General features: G+C 41.0%; 1 protein-coding gene across 1 annotated transcript in view; it reads left to right on the forward strand.

Moving 5' to 3' along the window:
* RBPJ (recombination signal binding protein for immunoglobulin kappa J region) overlaps window positions 1–21,077 on the forward strand; it is a 197,026-nt gene that overhangs the window by 622 nt on the left and 175,327 nt on the right. The window lies entirely within an intron of this gene.

A 21,077-nucleotide genomic window follows, 5' to 3' on the forward strand; every position in this document is an offset into this window, starting at 1 on the left:
GGCTGGGCGCGCGGGGCCCTCGGGCGCTGTGCCCGCTGCGCGCCGCCTGTGCCGCCGCCTCCCTCAGGCCCTGCCTCTCGGCCCGGTGCAGCTTTGTTCTTCCCGGCCGCCGCCGTCTCCTCGTCCGCCGTTGCCCCCGTCCCCGGGCGCTTTGTCTTTACCCGCTGCCCCCCGCGATTCCTTACCCACGGCCCTTTGTTTGGCCGCCTTGGGCGCTTTGTTTGACCCGTCGCGCCCCGCATCCCTTCTCCATCTCCTCTCCTCTGCTGCCCTGCTTCTCGTGCCCCTTTGTTTTGCTCCTGTTTATCCGGTAGCCCATTGACCTGCCTCAGCCTAGGCAGCAAATTTTTGTTTTTTAATTTGTCTTCCATTGTTTTTCTTATGCATTCCCCCCTCACCTTTCTGTTTGGTCCTTGATCACCCCCAGAGGCTTTGTCTCCCACATCCAGTGGCTTCTCTTCGTTCGGCACCCCTTTCCCGTCATCGGTTGATTTATCCACTACCCACAGTGTCAGTCTGCTGAACTGTCTTAGCCCCGGGGACTCCATCTGGTGTTTATACGTGCAAATCCTACGGTTTGTTGTTTTTGTGGGTCTGAATGATGCGCGGAGATACTTCGTTTCTTCCTCGCCACCCCTCCTCTCCTCTGCTCCCCTTCTCTCGGGATCACGGTGTCTCCAGTTTTTTTCGCCTCTTTGGTCTGGTGATTGTTTGGCTTGGAAACAGTAGCCCTGGAAAAAGATCCGGTCTCTTGGTGGTTATTGCTCCCACCTCTTGGCTTCTGACGGCCTAGGCCAAGGGCAGCTAGCTGACTGTTACTTTGCATCTGGGTTACCTGAGGATGGGTGAAGGCTATTGTAGAACGGGTAGAGGGAGACGCTAGGTATTTTTTGTTGTTGGTATTTGAATATAGTTTTAGAGACCCTCATTGGGTATTTATTTATAGCGTGTGAGTAGGAGTTGAGTAAATCTTGATGTTAAAAACTTGTGAATGTTGGAATGGAGAATGTCTGTATTCTCAAGAATGTAGATCTAGAGTCCATTGATTTTTGCCAGTGACTCCTTCCTGAGGAAAAGAGAAGCATTCTGCTTGGGAATTGATTTGATGTGTGTGTGTGTGTGTGTGTGTGTGTTTATTATATATATACACTTCTCGGGAGGAAGATGGGGCTATCTACTTCCGTAGTGATACTGCCTCGGAAACCCAAGGAGGGGTCGCTATGAGTCGGGTCCGACTCGGCGGCACGTATATATAATTTTTATTTTTACTAATTATGTGGTAGTTTACAGTTACTATCTTTTACTCTATAGGTTTGTGTAGATTTGTGACACGTCTCCTGTCGTTTGGGGTGGAAATGAGGAAAGCGTTTGAGTGCAGTTTCTAGCTGATGCATACTGCTTTTCTGATTTTTGTGGACTGTATCTGTCGAATGCAATTAAAAGATACATAAGTAGCAGCCTGAAATGAAGTTACTCTAAGGGCAATTACATTCACTCTCTCATGTTAAAGAAGCACTTAGAATATTCCAAATTGTTATTGTTATGGTGTTGTTATTCTGGTGCTTGGAATATGAAATCTAAATTTACCAGGATTCCTAGAGAGAATAATGTTGGTGAAGAGCCTTCCTCCGCACTAGTTGATCAGTACTTGTAGAAGATAGGTCATTGTGAAGTATCATTTCATTTGTAAATTAAAGCTCCACATGAGGTGCTATTTATGTAGTATCCGGAGGCGCAGTGGTTAAAGCACTCTGCTATGAACCTAAAGATTGGTGGTTGGAGCCCACCAGCTGTTCTGTGGGAGAAAGATGAGGCAATCTGCTTCTGTAAAGCTGTATAGCTTTGGAAACCCTATCAGGCAGTCCTCCTCTGCCCTATAGGGTCACTATGAGTCCGAATCGACTCGATGGCAGTGGGTTTGGTTTGGTTTTGATTGGATATGAGAATATAGGTACGTTAGAAAGCGTATTGTTTTGTCTGAAGACTGCTATTAGAATTAATAGTTTGAATTTTAATTAATGGAAAAGCATGGGTTTGGGATCGACACATGAGGTTTTTGTGAGAATTTGCACTTTGGGTTCCATGAGTGGATTTGACTATTTATTGTTCACTATAAGCAAAGTGTAAAATATAGTGTAATCATGTGGTATCTCGCTCTGACTTGGACATTTGCACATAGGAGAATGAGCACATAAAAACAGTTTTTACAATTAGACTTGTGTTTTTTATTAATAAGTCATGTATTTTTCATAATAACCTTTATTTCACGACTAAATTAAACAGTGCCTTTATTCAATTGTAACCAGCAACAGTGCACTTAGAAATATGCAGGATGAATTGTAGTTGGGAAACTTTCACTCTGAAGATTGACTATTAAATGTTTAAACTTATCGCTCATGCATATTCCAGATATGTCTGTAGAGAATATATTTTCAGGGAAAAATAGAAGCGATTCACTTGCAGTATTTTCAGAATGTTCTAATATATGCTTTTTTCAAATTTAAGCAGTTAGATTTGTTAAGAAGTTACCTATTGCTGTATGTCAACAGATTTCTATCATAGTCTTTTAAGTGGCTAGGATTAAAAAAGTGGTTTGGGTAAAAAGCCACTCCTGCCAGACATAACTCATTAAATAATGTTTCTAACACTGTATGGATAAGGTATTAGAAAGAATATTTTGTTTGAAAGTTCTTACATTATCTTAGTTCTGGTGTTTGGTCGTTTTGAAAATAAGACTAGTACTTGGATTTAAGGCGTTATTTTGCATCTTGCTTTCTTCTAATATTAAACTTCATGTTATTTCAACTAGGGGCAGTGTTTTCTCATGGATTGACTAAAAGTTGTTATTTTTGGCATCTGGTTTTGTGATCATTTCCAAGTTACTATACTTTCCCTGGGCCAGTTTCCTAACTATGTAGTAAAATGGGAATTGTAATACTTGCCACATCTGCACAGTATTGCTGTGTAATTTAACGATTTAGAGAGAGCATCCGTGGATAAAAGGTGTGGTTGTAAGGTTTAGAAATTGTTACTGAAATAAGCTAATGTGCAGTAGGTCATATTTTATAGGAAGTCACTAGGAGGTTATGAACTGCTCAGTTCTTGGCAGGTTACAGTGGTGATACTGGGATGAAAAAAACCCCAAATATGTATTCTAGTTTGGTCAATAAAACAGATACTTTTTTTTTCCCCCTATGAACTTGAGGGAGCGGGGCAAGTAAAACAAATTACAGGGTAATTAGTCTGTGCGTGTGTGTATGTGTGTGTGAATGTGCTAAAAGATCTGCCAAACTCAAATGTCATAAAATTGTAAATTATTGGGTACCTTTTTCTTGATTTGTTTTCTGCATGTGGTAGTAGTTTTGAAAAATGATTGCACAGAATGGTTTCACTGGATTCTTGGCCAACTCTCCTAATAGTAATGACTAATTTTAAATATACATAATACTTTTAATGCTTGTCCTTTGCTCTAAAGAATATTCTAAACAACCAGAACTGTATTTTCAGACTTGACTTTTGGCCTCAGGAAAGTGTTTTGTGTTTGGGGAGGGGGACACTAAATATTTATTGAATGAATGAAACCTATTGATTCTCTATTCATGGTAAGTTATACCATGTCCCGACTAGTTGCTGAAGCCAGAATTCTTGATTCTTCTCTCACACTAACCCTTTACGTTTAATAATTAAGAGCTGACTATTTTCACTCCTGAAAAATCTTTTGATTCCTTCACTTTCATCCTTACTACTATAATTCACACTCAGCTTTTCTTGCCTGGGATACTGCAGACATTGACAGCCTCCTAACTTTCTGCTTCCAGGCTCCCCCCTTTCGTCCAGCTTCCCCATAACTGCCCAGCAATCTTTCTAAATAACAAATCTGATCACTCCCAGCTTTAAACCTTTCAGTGGCTCCCCCTAGCAGCCTTCATTAAGAGAAGCAGCAAAGTGGAACTCAATAGCTCAAGTTTAGGATTTACCCTGAACTGGAGTCCACTTCTGTCTCTCACAGTTTAAAAATCTCTGTAATTAACAAGTTATCCGACCTCTCCGTGACTCTTCCATCATTTGCCAGATAATTATCACCAGCCCAAAGGATTGTTGTGAGGATTAAATGCACTAATGCATGAGAACATTTAGTAGGTGCTTGGCGTGTAGACCTGTGCAAATGTGAGCTAGTATGGGCTATAGGCACCTCCACAGTTGGGTCATTTCTCTCTTCTCCAGCTGAACTGTCCCGTTTTCCCTTCACTTTCAGTGCTCCAGCTCTGTTTTAGAACTGGGAGTTCCTTGCATGGGCTCAGCATTTTAATGCCTCCCTATACATGAAAAGGGATGGTCCTTACTAGGTGATTACTAGGTCAAGGCACATTCTAACCTGATCTACCAGGCTGGGTTTGGTGCCTTCTTGTGTGTTCTTAATCAGTGGTGTAATTCCCTGGGATGTGTCGTACTGAATATAATTATCACACCCAAAGGCTGTTGTTAGCTACTTGATGGCAGGTAACATTTTCTTGTTAAACATTTCTACATTTATATACCCAGAAGAGTGTTTAGCACATGATACGGACTCAGTAAAAAGGTTTTCTTTGAGCAGATGACTCCTTTTGGCTGACCCAGACTCATAGCAAACGACAGGACAGAGTTGAACTGCCCTGTAGGGTTTCTGGGCTGTAAATCTTCATGAGAGCAGATAGCCAGGTCTTTTTTCTTGTGGAATGGCTAGTGGGGTTCCAAACACCAACCTTTCAGTTACCGTCTAAGCACTTAACCACTGAGCCACCAGGGCTCCTTAAATGACTCTTAGTATGTTGAAATCGTGATGCAGAGTGGTTCACATAGGTGGAATTTGATATGTATGTATGGCTTGGATCCTGCAGGGTATTTAATTGCCATGGTACCCAAACCAAAAACCAAACTCACTGTTATTGAGTCGATTCTGACTCATAGTGACCCCCTTTGGGTTTCCGAGGTGGTAAATCTTTACGGAAGTAGATTGCCCAGTCTTCCTTTTACGGATTGGCTGGTGGGTTTGAACTACCAGCCTTCTGGTTAGAAGTCAGATCCCTTAGGCACTATGCTACCAGAGCTTCTTAAAGTACCTAAAGCCAAAACACCAACCGAAACTCACTGCCGTGGAGTTGATTTGACTCATAGCGACCTCTCCTTGGGTTTGTGAGGTGGTATCTCTATGGAAGTAGATTGCCCAATCTTCCTTCCAAGGAGTGGCTGGTGGATTTGAACTGCCAGCCTATGCCATCAGAGCTCCTAAAGTACCCAGAGGACTTTATATTTTCAGTTACAGATAGTCTCATAGCCTCTGCAATTGTACTGAGCCTCTTAGGCAACAATTCTTTTTGGATTATTAGAAAACAGTACATTAAGTTGTTTGTAAACAACTGACAAGTTTAATTCCCCCCCCCTTTTTTTTTCTGTGGGATCAACTGTCAAGTGTTTCTCAAAAGTTGCATTATTTTTAGTGTTTGAAATACGTTGCAGATGCATAGGGATACATACATTTCTTAGGACTTTAAAGACTGCTTTGAAAACCTTCATTGGGGATCCAGGCCGCCATAGAACCAAATAATAAGTAACTTGATGATCTGCAGGGAGACACTAATCTTGTGGACAGATTGCTTATAGGTAATTTCTCCCAGCTTTAGGTCTGCCTTTATAAAATAGGGAATAGTAATTTTGTTGTACTTATCTGCCAGATATATTTTGATTATCAAGTAAGGTAAGATATGGGAAATTGTAAAGACCAAATGAATCAGTGAATGCAGAAGTGATTTGTAAATAGTAAAGCACACTCTACAAATACTTTAATTGTAGCAGTCAGTTTCTCCTGGTAACCTTTCATGGGCAGGGTTCAATATGGACTTGTTATACTGCAGCCTGTGGTTTGTGGGTCTTGTTTTAGGAAGGCAGCAGTGTATTTAGTGCAGGGGACCACAAGCCTTGAAATATATGCTTTGGCATTTTGAGCAGACATATTTGGTAAATTACTCCTTAACCACAGATGTTGTCATTGAGTCACCCTGAACTTTTTTGGGGTCTGCTGCTTACTGCTCTTTCTGCTGCTTGGACAGCCGTAACAATGGAGGAATGTTGAATGCCATACTGCTAGCATCTCTTACACATTTATCCTGCCCACAGTTCTGGATGCCCCTTCGGCCTGGCACAGCGTCATGCTGTCATTTATGCCTCATTAGACCTGATTCTGCTTCACAGAATGAAATGATATCCTAGTAGTCGGAAAGGGATAATGTATTTCCTGGACACATCACACCTACTACTGGGGAAAAGCAGGCATCAGAAGTACTCTAGCTTGGTTTGTGTAAGTAGTACTAATTACCTGTCTGTGTAAACATTTGTATAGATTCGTTATGTTGCAACTATCCATAGTGATAAGCATGAGAGCCTTATTATCAGATTGGTGATGATAATGGCAGTTTTAGGAATACTTACACTATTTATAGTTTACCCAAAAAAGAAAGAAAAGAAACACCACTTGCTTAGGCACTGTTGGAAAATTGCAGACGTCTTGTGATGAAAGTGCTTGACTTGTTGGCGGTGAGGTGGGATGTGCCAGAGACACCCCATTGACCGGGCCTTGTAAATCCCCCACATACTTCCTTGTCTGTATTCAGTAGTTTTAAGTTGATTTTAGAGCTAATATTTGTTTGTGCACTGTAAATTGGATGATAAATAGCTGTAAGTGAATAAGAATAATTTCTCATAAAAAGTTAATATAACTAGGAAAATGTTTATTCCTTTGTAAAATCATATTATTTTTTATTAGTGTGGTAAAGATTGTGTTATATAGCTGCAGTATTAGTTGTTTACAACATATAGAACCAATGTTAGGATTTTTTTTTTTAAAGTATTATAAGCAACTTATGTTTGACCTCACCTGATTTGTGAGAGAACATATCTGTAGGCTTGTTTGCGTAACTGCAAAAGAAGTATTTGCTTTATTTTGCAAACACACATTTTCTACCATTTGACTTTGAGTGTGAGAAAATAATTTTTCATGCAAAAAAATTGGTGCTATGTAAAAGCTCCTTATGTATATACACTTACGGAGTAATAGAAACATTGAGGTCCTGAAACAGGAAGGAAAGGCTAAGGGAAATGAGTATAACATTTCATTATGAGTGCTTCTATTATGGTTTTAATAATATGTTTACTAAAGAAACAATTGCTTAGCACTTACTAGGTATATAAGACACTGCTATGTGTTGGTCAGATAAAAATGGCTAGGAAGTGATCTGAAAAATCTTATGATTTAGTGAAAAGTGTTATATGAAAACCTACCAAAGCAAAGTGTTTGGCTTATTTTAAGTTGTTAATAAATGTTGAACACTTTTTTTGTATATCTCTGCTGTGTAACACTTGACATAGTTATGCAATTATATAAATATATCTATTGATTATCAAAGAAGCATTGGTGGCACAGTAGTTAAGTGCTCACCACCTGCTAGCCAAAAGTTTGGTGGTTATAACCCATTAGCTGCTCCGTGGAAGAAAGATGAAGCAATCTGTTTCTGTAGATTACAGCCTTGGAAACCCTATGGGGCAGTTCTACTCTGTACTGTAGGGTTGCTATGAGTTGCAATTGACTTGAAAGTAAATTATCTATATGTATCTACTCCTGTCTGTCTATCTAGAGAGCTTCAGAAGGGCCAGAGGAGTATCTTTGTTACATCGCTTAATTATGAACAGCTACTATCTGCCAGGGCACTTGACTGCTAACCAGAAGGCTGGCGGTTCAAACCCACCAGCCACTCCTCGGAAGGAAGGTTGGGCAATCCTACTTCCGTAGTGATACTGCCTCGGAAACCCAAGGAGGGGTCGCTATGAGTCGGGGCCGACTCGACGGCAAACAACAACAACAACAACACTGTCTGCCAGAATACTACTTGCTGAATGAATATGGCTTGAAAGTGGATTTAATATTCAACACTTGCCACTAGGTGGCACATAGTCTAAGTGGTAAGCATGACATGAAAGTGTAGATTGATTTTTCTACTTAAAACCCACGTATGTTCAGCTTTTTGCCATGTCTGGTCTGTACTCTTGAAGTGGAATATAAAGCATATTTCAAGTAATGGCATTACAGTATTCTGTGCATTCTGTGGAAAGAAACTGAAGAGAAACACTGAAATTCGCAAGTACCAAATTCCCCATCTCTGAGTGTGCTTAAAGTGAAGTGTGGTGGTTTGATTTTAGAGAGTGTTTTTTGTTGTTAAGACTGTGTGGGTTGCTTTAAACAAGGAGACTGTAAGATTTTTTTAAGATGATGAGAAAGTGTGATCTGTACTGATTCAGGGTTGATTTCTGTATTCTTTCATTTATAGCCTGGTACATTGTACTCTCCCTGTTGTGGAGCAATATCATAGGATGGTAATTACATCCTGTGTGACAAATGTTATATATTGTATCCATTAGATCCAGGAAATATCAGAGCTGAGAAAGACCTTGTTAATCGTATGTTCTAAAGTAACCACTCATTTCAAAGGCAAAGAAATGTAGGCAGAGTCATATTGAATGATTTACAGTTGGCTGATGCCTGAGACACATTCAAGGACTGAACTGGGACCAGTTCTTACTATGTTTGTTTTTTTTGGTGGGGAGGCTTATTTCAGCTGCCTTGTAATATTATATGCACTTTATGTATTTATTTTTTAAATAATCTTTCTTCTTATTTGGAAGGAAGGTTGGGCAATCCTACTTCCCTAGTGATACTGCCTTGGAAACCCAAGGAGGGGTCACTATGAGTGGGGGCCGACTCGATGGCATATAACCACAACCACAACAACAACAACAGCAACTTATTTGTATGGACTTAGACCAAGGATACAAATCTCTTGGCTCCCAAGCCTGGTTGGTGGAGTGCTGCTGCCAGTGTTCCTTAAGAAATGGTCAGCTCTGAGCCTGCTTCATTTTTTTTTTCCTTTTCTGTCCTTGATATTGTTCATGTTCCATAGCTTAGATTTCTGACTGGCCATGGTAGCCTCCATTTAGAACATGACTGTCCTCACTGAACACGCCCCCCCTTACCCACTCTGCTTTAGTTGTTCCTATTGGAGAAGGAACTGGATACAATGACTCCTGGCACACTGAAGACTCTGCCTCTTGCCTTCTTAGCTTCTTAATCTTGCGACTTCCATCAAATAACACCTGCTGTGTCCATAGCCTCTGGAAGGACCGAGGAGAATAAGAAAAAAAGAAGGCTGTCATACAGGGAAGACCACCACGACTTGGAATTTTATACTGAAAGATGGGCTGATTTATGAACCTGATGATTTACATGCAATTATTTTTATAATGTTTATGCCAAGACAATATGACTTTTTTGACTACACAATTAATTAAATCTTCTTGTCTCCATCATCAGTCCTTATCCAAATGTCAAGGAACTGAACTAAAATCATCTCAGTATTCCAAACAGAGCGGTAATAGTATTTGGTAATTTATTTACAGCTTATAATCATGCATGTCACTATTTGATTAAATGGATAGTATTACCTAGTGAGAGTTGCTGTTTTGCTGTTGTAATTTTTTGTAAAAAATAACCTGCTTTGCTGTCATTTCAGAGGCTATTTCGTAATTATTGATTATTAAGACATTCTTCCTCCTGGCTTTCCTCTCCTACGTACAGTGTATTAGTGGACATTTTACTTACATGCTTTAGTGGCATGTCATTTACTTATGCTGCCTGTGGTTTCAAGAGTAAGTTACGCCTGACCCTAGCCATGGTATTTTCAGTCACCTCATATTCATTTGAAAACTGAACAGTAAATAAGGAAGATTGGAGAAGAATGGATGCATTTGAATTATGGTGTTGGTGAAGAATATTGAGTATGCCATAGATTGCTAGAAGAAGGAACAAATTTATCTTGGAAGAAGTATAGCCAAAATGTTTTTTAGGAGTGAGGATGGCAAGACTTCATCTCACGTACTTTGATCATGTAATTAGGAGGGACCAGCCCCTGGAGAAGGAGAGAAAAAGAGGACGACTCTGCATGAGATAATTAACACAGTGACTACACAGTGGGCTCAGACAGTGCAGCATTTGTGAGGATGGCACAGGACCTGGCAGTGTTTTGTTCTGCTGTAGGCGGGTTCGCTGTCAGTTGGAACTGACTGGACCGCATGTAATAACAGCATGGTTTCATAGTTACAACTCCTGAAAGTTATCAAGTGGTATATTAAATGCATTTTAAATTACATTAGAATTTAAACTTAAATTTATATGGTATCTTAGATATGTAATTGATTTAATTTTTTCATTCTTGAACATTGAAAACTCATTTTTAGTTTGTCTTCTTAGTTATTTCAGAGAAATTATCTTCATGTGAACTTTTTTCTTACTTATTACCATGATGTTTGTATATATTCATATTGATTATTTTTCTTATCAGAAAAATAACATAAGTAATTCACAAGTAATTATAACACATGCAAAGGGAGTCCCTGTAGTCTTAAACACCAGGAGAAACTGTTGTTAACATTTGGAAATTCTAACATTCTCTGTTACATTAGAAATAGTAACAGTTTAGCAAACATAATATTAAGGGGATCAGGGAATTGACATTTTGTTGAATGTTAACTGTTCTCATTTTATTCTCAACTACATTGTGAACTAAATCAAGCTAAACCCACTGCCATCCAGTCAATTCTGACTCATAATGACCCCAAAAGTTTCCAAGGCTGTAAATCTTTACAGAAGCAGATTGCCTCATCTTTCTTCCACAGAGCAGCTGCCGGGTTCAAACTATGACCTTTTGGTTAACAGGCTTAACCACTCACTACACTATCAGAGCTCTTTGAGGGGGGTGTTTTGTCTCCATTTTCTTGATCAGAAGTCTGAGGCTCAGGGCTTTAGTTCACATAGCTTTGCCATAGTATTCATTACTGTTTACATATAGGACTTTTGTCTGTCTCCTCACCTAAATGATGATTGCCTAGAGCTTCAGGCTGACCAGTAGGGGACAAGACAGACCCAGATCTACATGAGTGTATACAAGCTTTAAGGGAAAAAGAGTAGTTCTTCCTTATTACATTATTTTAAAAGTAAGTCTACTTTCTGGAAGTGCTTTGAAAGTTAAACTTGGACTAGTTTTTGAGCTCATGAGGCTCTCTGAAGTAGTATGATTTATCTCTAAAATTTTCTTTTTAATTTTTTAAAATAATTATCTCGCTAGTCGTTATTGGGATATTGCTTCATCAGTTAATCCTCCTCCTCTGCTTATTTTCAGTTTTTCTCTTTTTTTCTGCCTACAGACCAATTTTCAGATCTTTTCATTATTCTTTATACATTCTATATGACCACGGGCAGGTTTCTTAATTGCATGATAAGTTATTTGTAAAATGGAGAAACTATCTTTGGAGTTCTTGGAAGATCAAATGTATGTATATAAGGGGGCTGCAAGACTTGGTCTGTAGGAATCAATGCTGAGTTCCTCTCTGACCTCCTATTTATCACTTAATTTGTTTCATTTTTGTATTCCCATTTGTGGTTACATGGTAAAATCTGGTGTTTACCTCAGCCCCAAAATAATCACCTTTCATCAGATCCTAAAACCTCATTTCACTCATCAGTCTTTTTGTTCTGCATCATTCGTTTTTGTTGACTTGTTGTTGTTACGTGCCGTCGAGTCGGCCCCGACTCATAGCGACCCCTCCTTGGGTTTCCGAGGCAGTATCACTACGGAAGTAGGATTGCCCAACCTTCCTTCTGAGGAGTGGCTGGTGAGTTTGAACCGCTAGTATGTCTTTATTCTTGACTAACCAAACACACTCTCTTTTAACAGTCTTTTTTTTTTTTTTTTTTTGCTGTTTAATCTTCCTCTAGTCTTGAAAATTGTGGTTTTCAATTTTTCTGTTGTCTTATCTATTCTTTGACTTTATATCAGTATCATTAACTTGGATGTGTAGATCCATAACTCTAAAACTCCTGCTGGTTTTTCTGTGGGCCCACCAAACTTTATTTTTTCCAAAATTTTTTTTTCACCACCTTCATTTGTTATACCATTCTATAAAGTAGGCTTGATAACTTAAGATAGGCTAGCATCGACAGGTAAAATTACCTTCAATATCATCCTCTTTTCTTCCCACTCTCATTTTCTTTACCTTGTTAATGACCCAAGTCTCCCTTTCTGCCATTTACCTTATTCTCTAGGCCTGCTTCATCCCATACTTGGATTTTTATCACAGCTTCATGTCTTTGCCAAAGGTACCCTAGTCTAAAGTCATTGACCTTGCCACCATAATTCTTTCCCTTAAAGACAAAAATCACTCATGCTTTCCACTTGTTCCCTTGAGCCTCTCTTAGCATGATCTTGTCATGTACATAAAATCTGAACAGCTCAGTGTGTCATATTTTTTGTTCCTGCCTTAGGCTGCCTTTGCAGGCCTTATTTTCTGCCACATCAAATCTCTCACCCTTGACTTAGATTTTGTACGTTTTTTTCTCCCTTTGCTGTGAGTGACCTCTTAACTTTTATTTTATCTATCCAGATTTATCTGGTAAAAGTTTGTTGTTGTTGTTGTTAGGTGCTTTTGAGTCAATTTTGACTCACTACCACCCCATGTGACAGAGTAGAACTACCCTGTCAAGTTTTCTCTCTTTCCATAGGGAGTCACTGGTTGGGTTTGAACAGCCATCCTTTTGGTTGGCAGCTGGGTACTCATCATTGTGTTGCTGTCTATTATGTAGCTGCTTTTAATGTAACAGTGGTAAAGAAATGGAACTTTTAAATAAGGTGCCAATTTTTTTTTTTTTTTTTGCCAGTTGCAGGATGCAGCCCTGATTCCTAGGCTGCATTAAATGCATTAAATGATTAAATGTCATTACCGTCCCACTGTTGGGACAACAACAACAACAACAACAACAAAAAAAAGGAAGAGGGTCACCCAAAAGCAGAGAGTGAGGGTGTTACCACTGTTTTTAAACATTTCTGTTGGGGGTTTCTGAAACTCCCCTGGGTGAGAACTACTGAGAGGTTTAGAGTCATGATTCTTCTGTTTTGTCCTGTAGCACTTGTCTTTGTGCTTGTCTAATTATGCTAATGCTCTCTTGCCGCTTTTAATACCTTTTTAACATGGAGAGGCAAATCTCTGCTTCTGCTGTCCCTTCTGCTCTGAGACTCTGGAGAAAAGAATGCTTTTTCATCCATGTGAACCTATGTCTTAGTGCAGTTGTAGGCACAGAATAGGCATTTCAAAATAATCGAATAAATGAACTCATAAATGTCGTAGAAAATGGTAGATCTGCTGTGTGTCCTTCTCTTAACTTCACACAGGTCCCTTTTTTCTTGTTTGAACTTTGATTTTCCTTCCCCTCTCTTACTCTTACCTTGTTGAATTTTGATTCAACTCCAGCAATTTCTCCTCTGACTGAGTTCCTTTCTTAAAAGGAAGTCCTGGTGGCCAGCTCTCAGAGAGCTCTCTCAGGGGCTGTAGGCTGCTCAGTTTTTGAGTCCTTAGAGTGCAGATAACTAACTGTATTCACCCCTCTCCTGCTGCTGGACAGGGCAGAGCTCCTTCCTCTTTCAGGTGCCTCGTAGCTTTTTGGGGAAAGGCTGCTGGCCCTTTGGGGTTCTGTTGTCAGATACCACTGTCTCCACCCTTCACTTGATTACTTTCTTAAGTGTATGACTTTTCACCTCACCTGCTCGTGTATTCAGGTTTGTGGGGATACCTATGACCTAGTTTTGTTACAAGTGGTTTCCATGGATTTTGATTTTACTATCAAGTAGCTCTGTCCTTTCCAGTAATATGTCAGATGGTGTTTCACTGCTATTCATAAGGTTTTCACTGGCCAGTTCCTTGAGAAGTGGATGGGCCTTCCTTCTTCTGAGTCTGTCTTAGTCTGGAAGCTCTGCTGAAACCTGTCCACCATGGGTGACCCCACTGGTATTTGAAATACCAGTGGCATAGCTGCCAGCCTTGCAGCAACACAAGAGCCACCACAATATGACAGACTGACAGAAGATGCTTTTGAGTTGTGGTGTGGGCGAAGAATACTGAAGTACCATGGACTTCCAGAAGAACTAACATATCTGTCCTGGAAAAAGTACAGATGGAATGTTCCTTAGAAGCAGGAATGGCCAGACTTCATCTCACCTGCTTTGATCATGTTGTCAGAAGGGACTTTTATTCCCTGGAAGGATATCATGCTTGGTAAAGTAGAGGGGCAGCAAAAAAGGGGAAGCCCCTCCATGAGATGGATTGACAGTTGTGGCTGCAACAATGGGCTCAGGTGTAGCAAAGTTTGTGAGGCTGGTGCAGGACCAGGCAGTGTTTTGTTCTGTTGTACACAGGGTCGCTATGAGTTGGAGCCAACTTGACAGCACCTAACAGCATCAGCAACAGCTCTGCCCTTTTTATGGGAGAGATTCAGGGCTTTTGAACCTGTTCCAGGTATATGTAAGAATCAGCTCCTGGGGATCTTGTTAGAATGTAGTGTATCTGGAGTAGAAAGGCAAAATCTCAGGAGGGGTCAAACCAGAATGAACTGGCTCAAAGCCTTGGAGAGAATCATCACTACATGTTATTATAAACTAAATTGATACAAAATGAGTAAAATGATTCTCCTGCCTACCTAGTTCCCAACTCCCAGAAATACAGTTTACAGTGGGGTGAGTCGTCTTCTAGAGTTGAAAATAATTTTGCTCCTGTCATGCTTATCTTTGTTTCTCAGTCACTGAGAAAGGATAAGGTGTGTTAACTATCTTTATGGAAGATTCTTTAGAAATCCAAGTGAGCCTTTTTTACTTATTGTAATGGAGAGATTTAATACTTGTAGTATCAATAACACAGTGGTTAAAATTGTTCAGGTGCTAATGTAAAGGTTGGCGGTTCGAACCCACCAGGTGCTCCTCAAGGGAAAGATGAGGCAGTCAGCTTCTGTGAAGATTTCCAGCCTTGGCAACTCTGTGGGACAGTTTTACTCTGTCCTAGAGGTTTGCTGTGAGTTGGAATTGACTCAGTGGCACTGGGTTGGGTAATAATGGACTATAAGTAGTTTTTCTTTTCAAAATGATACATATATATTTTTATCACGTGATTAAAAATGTGCTAAAATAGGAAAAAGATAAACATTTCTGTGCAGTGAGGATCAGCATGAATCCAATCCCCCAAAATGTGTAGGCTGATCCAGTCCTTAAATTCCCACTTCTCCATCTTTGTCACAGGCCACCCTCTTGACAGTCTTGACCCTAGCCACCAGGAGCTAGGTCAGAGCTCACAAGGTCAAAGGACACTGCCCTTCAGACAGCCAAATAGATGCCAGTTCTCAGTTTAGCGAGTCCACACGACACTCCAGCCTTCTGATTTGCTGGCTTTATGATGCCTGCTGCAGGCTCAGGAGTCCCCACTTTCCGACCTACTGGCTCCTGCTACCCATTTGAGTTTGATAATTTGCTTAATAGAATGGCCCACAGAATTTATGGAGAGTATGCCTTACTTGTGACTACAGATATGTTATAACAAAAAGGGATAGAAACAGACATTGAGTGCTAGGGCTGGGAGGGTTCCTAGCAGGGAGCTCCCATGTCCCAAGAGATGTGCTACCCTCCCACCCCCGCCCCCACCTGCAGATGTTCTTACCAAACAGGAAGCTCCACAGGCCTCCGTGTGATTTGGAAGACCTGCAGGACCTCCTGTAAGGGTAAGCCCTCTACTTGGGCACTAGGGCCCATCCCTTCTTAGCTCCTCCAGGATATTGGGCTAGCCAGTTAATCCTCCCTCTTTCTCATTAGTTTTTACCTCTCTACTGAAAGTATTCTTGGCAACATACAGGCATGCTGTTATTTTTCCTCTGGACCCCACACTCTAGTTACAGCCCCATTTCTGTGCTCCCCTTGACAGCACATCTCTTGTGAGGAGTTCTTCATATATCTCCAATTAATTCTTGCCCCATTCTCCCTTAAACTTGACGTCAGCCAGGCTTTTGTATCTGCCATGCCACTAGAACTGCTTCTCTCAAGGTTACCAATTCCCTGTGCATAGCCGAATGTAGAGGTCAGCTTTTCTCACATGTTATCTGACTTTACTGACTTAATCAACAGCATTTGATGTCTTTGTTCACTCCCTACTTGCACAAACTCTCTTCATTTGGCTTTTAGAATACCACATTCTTGGTCTTCTTCTATCGCACTGGCACTGTTTTCAGCGTCTTTTTCACATTTCATTTTACCACATTTAAACTTTGGAGTACATGAGAGCTTAGCTTAGTCCTTGCACTTGAACATTGGATTGCCATCAATGTACATTGCCATGCACATAGATCTCTTCTCTTATGGCTTTAACTACTCTCCCAAATGCTCATGATTCCAGTTTTTACTTCCAGCCCAGACCCGTCTTCTAAACTCTAAACTTTATATCCAGCTGCCTAGAAGCCATCTCCTCTTGGATGTTTAATGGACACTTGAGGCTCACTATACCTAAAATGGAACACCTAATTTTTCCTTTATGAACACTCAGCCATGCCCATCTCAGTTACTAGGGAATTCATCTTTCTAGTCATTCTGGACCAAACCATAGCATCATCCCTCAGTCCTCTCACACAACATCATCATTGGATTTTTGCATGGTCTTCCCAACTTTTCCTTCAGCTTCTGCTCTTGCTCTCAGTGTAGCTGCTGAGTGATCCTTATCAAGATGTTTCAATGAGTGGTGGTTAGTTGCCTAAAAAACCAAACCAAACTCACTGTCATCGAGTCGATTCCGACTCATAGCGACCCCCTTTGCGTTTGAGGCAGTAGATCTTTACGGAAGTAGATTGCCCATTCCTCCTTCCGTGGAGTGGCTGGTGGGTTTGAACCACCAACCTTCTGGTTAGCAGTCAAATACCTAGTTAGTTCCAACTCACTGTGACCCCGTGTATGCAGAGTAGAACTGCTTCATAGGGTTTTCAGGGCTATGACGTTTCGCAAGCAGATTACCAAAGTACCTATCTCGAAATGCTAACTTAAGGCCTGTGCAAAAGGGTATGGGGATGCCGTTATCAGGCCTCCTTTGACTTCATGAGGGGAGATAGAATCACCACCAGCAGGATCACCCAATGGCTCGTTCCTACGCGGTAGAGGTCAGACATGCTGCCACCCTCCAACTTTTTTTTTACCAGTTCTGACACCAACTGTTCTCATGGCATTTCTACTTCTCTGCTGGGTTCGATAATTTGTTGCAATGGCCACACAGAACTCAACAGATGATACTTACGATCATGGGGTGTTGTGGTCCTTTTGTGCTACTCTAATAGATTATATGTACCACAAGTGTGTGGCTTTAACAAACAGTAGTTCACTCCCTTACAGTTTAAAAAACAGACAAACAAACAAAAAGAACAACTCACTGCTGTTAAGCTGATTTAGACTCATACGACCCCCTTTGGGTTTCAGAGGCAGTAAATCTTTATGGAAGTAGATTGCCCAGTCTTCCTTCCAAGGAGTGGCTGGTGGGTTTGAACTGTCAGCCTGCTGGTTAGCAGTCAAATGCCTTAGGCACTGTAAGAGCTCCCCTCTTACAGTTTAGGAGGCTAGAAGTCTGAGTTCAAAGTGCTAGGGGCTGGGTAAAAGCCCCTCAACCTTGGGCTTCAGCTCTGCCTCTTGCTCCCTGCCTGTTGGAGTTGGAGGCGTCTCTTCACTCAGGCAGCTGCTGGCTGCTGAGGCTAACAAGCCCAAGGGTGACAAGTAAAATGGCACAGTCCCAACATTATCATACAACATGACAGGCCACTGGTTTATGTCCGGGATCAGTGATAAGATTGGCACACAACATGGCAGGTTGCTGAATGAAGACTGGGCTACATGCAGGGTCCAAGCAATGTTGAAAAGCTAAGAGACCTTTCTCAGAACGTCTCCTTATATACGGGAAGCAGACCACATCCTTGAGGCAGCTACTCAGCTGCTCCAGTAGATTACACCATGGCGTTGATTACCAGTTTCATCATGGGAAATAACTACATCCAGCTGCCCAGCCACTCAGAACCAGGCCTGGCCAAGTTGACAAACAGTTACCTCATGGGGTTTATTAGGGACGTAGTTGTTGTTAGATACTGTCCAGTCATGTCCAATTCATAGTGACCCTGTGTACAACAGAATGAAATATTGCCCGGTCCTTTGCCAGCCTCACAATCCTTGCTGTGCCATACTCCATTGTTGAAGCCACTTTGTCAGTCCATCTTGTTGAATGCCTTCCCCTCTTTCGGTGACTCTCCACTTTACCAGGCATGATACCCTTCTCCAGGGAATTGTCCGTTCTGTTACTTAGGGAAGTACCAGATGACAGTTCAGGTTCAGGAACACTCAGGATACAGTTCTTCGATCAGCACAGCTTCCCTGTGGCTATGTCAGCAGGCATGTCTCTCTTCGGCCCTCAGCCTCTTGGCCTGGCCTCTGCCCTGCTTGGGCAACTGTTACAAAGCTCTTTAAGCTCTGCTGATAGGTGCACCCCACACTGCCAGCAAGCTTCCTGCCCGAAGGCACGTAACTTTCTCTCCAAGTCTGCTGCTCTGGCTGGTGCTCGTCTCTTGGCTGTGTTGGTTCTGCTTCCTCTTCTGCCACCATCTCTGCCATCTCAGCGCAGGGATCTTGGATTCCAGAACGCTTTGTACTTCTGATTCTCTCTTGATGGTAGTGAGATCTCCCCTTTCTGCCTCCGGAAAGGGCTCATTTTCAGACTAGTGGGATGGCAAAACTGACCAATCCCCACGTTAGGGTTCCATATACCTTGCTTGCAGGGTCCCACCCCCACAAGAGTGCCATGTACCTTAATTACATTTTTAGCAAGCTGCCTAGTCCCAAAGCACTTCACATTTTTATAGTTCCACCCATTTATCTGGTGGGAATCACAAAGACCATGGCTAGAAGAGCCATATTAAGTAATTCACTGCACGACAGCCTTGTTTGTTCAATGTGGACTATGCATTAGTCTTTGACTTCATGTTTTACTGTTCTTATTCATCCCCAAATGGCCACATGGATCTCTCCTTTCTCTCCTTCAGATCTTTGCTTAGTTATGACCTTCTCTGTAAGACTTGCTCTAACCATCTGCCTGGCTTGCTTTTTACCCCATGTTCTATTCTCCTGCCCTGTTTTTTCTCTTTTCCTTTCATTTGCATGTATTGCCTTCTAACATAACTATAATATAGTGCTAGGCACGTAGTGTAGTTACTTAGTATTTGCTAAGTAAATGAATGAAGTGTTCCAGCAAAATCAGTTTTAAAATGATGTCTTATCCCCACTGATTTGAAATGCCACTTTTACCACTGTATGTCATATGCATATGCGATTTTATGGCTCCCCCAGTGTGACTTCCGAGTCATTTACCATATTTTGAATATATTCTGTTACCCGAATGTAGTCTCCAGTATCCTTGAAATCTGTTGTTGGTTGCACTTAGATCTCACCATAATCTGATGAAAGGAGCCCTGATGGGTAATGGTTAAGTACTTGGCAGCTAACCAGAAGGTTGGTGGTTTGAATCCACCAGCCACAGGAGAAAGATGTGGTAGTCTGCTTCCGTAGATTACACAGCCTTTGAAACCCTAGGGGCAGTTCTGCTCTGTCCTATAGTGTCACTGTGAGTTGGAATCTACTTGATGCAGCAGGTTGTTTTTTCCCCCCCCAATAATTTGATGAAGAAAGCAGTATTCACCTGGTTTTACAGAAACTTGACTGATTTCACCTTCTAGTTGGAGGGAGAGGTGGAATTCAAACCCATTTATCCAGATTCTAATTCCAGTGCCATTTTTGTAGTATAAAAATGGATGTTATCTAGTATGTGATAATGCTTGTGGAAATCCTGTTTCATAACCTTTGTCACCTGTCAGCACATGATTGGCTGTGCTTGCTGATTAGAAGGGCCTTTCGGTCTAGGCTCAGGATGGGTCAAAGGCAGGAGAGTGGGGTTGAACAGGGAATGGGTTTATATAGGATTTTTGTCTTTGCACTTCAGGGTTAGATTTTAGCAGAAAGCTTTGGTGGAAGGAGCATAGGCTTGTGGTCATGAAACACTATTTGTTCACCACTAATTTTTGGTGAGATCTTGGCTTCACATTTCACAGCATAAATGCTAAAATCTTTAATCTAGATGTTAAGTTAAGATGTTAACTTAAATATAATATTCTATGTATCAAAAAGTTTAGAAAATGATTCCAGCGTCGTATAAATGAGAGGTATGAATAATGATGACTCAAGATTCTCAAATCTTTGGCACTGTAGGTGCCATTTATTCTTAATGTTAACTGGAGTCATTTTATTTTATGTAAAATTGTTCTTTGTCATTTTAAAGTCTTTGCTGTCAGTTATTTTTGTTTTTCTAATGAAGATAGCAGCTGTGAATGCAGCTGAAAAAGTGATGAGCATCTATAGTGACGCATCTTTATGGAGCAGTGAAAGGCTGCATATAAATGGTAGGCACAGTTGCAATGAATTCTGTGGAATTGTGCATCCCTAAGAGTGAATTTTTTTGAGGGGGGATGGGTGAGTTAGGATTTTACTAACAGAGGATTTCTATTCTGGTAATTGGAGCAGTCAGTTTTGCTGCCTACTCCTTCCTTCCTTATGATTTTGAAGGGATGTGGAACATTTTGCACCTCTCTTGATGATTCTTTCTGTAAACTTACTACTTGGATATTTAGAAATGTAAACTGCAATTTTAAGATGTTTTCTGACGAGCTTTCTATCATCAGATATTTTTGCTCTCAACAGCTACCATGTAGCTACCGTGTGTGACAGCACTTGTGGATAATACTTTACCTACTTTTGTCTGGTCATGTAGTTAAGGCATTTGGCTGCTAACCAAAAAGTTGCTGGTTTGAACCTGCCAGCTGCTTCACAACTAAAGATGAGGGAGTCAGCTTCCTTAAAAGATTTATAGCCTTGGAAACCCAGTGGGGGTCACTGTAGGTCAGAATCAGCTCAATAGCAGTGAGTTTTGTTTTATGTTTTTTTCTAAAGCTACAAATGTTGCGCTGTTTGGAGTTCCATATTTTCTACTGGTAGATTAACTCATACAAATGCATAGTATTAGTGACAGTGTATATATCCATTTTTTTTTTTTTTTTT

The sequence above is a fragment of the Orycteropus afer genome, unplaced genomic scaffold (assembly GCF_000298275.1).
Source record: "Orycteropus afer afer isolate SDZICR_OR568_19922 unplaced genomic scaffold, OryAfe1.0 scaffold00497, whole genome shotgun sequence".
NCBI classification, from domain to species: Eukaryota; Metazoa; Chordata; class Mammalia; order Tubulidentata; family Orycteropodidae; genus Orycteropus; species Orycteropus afer.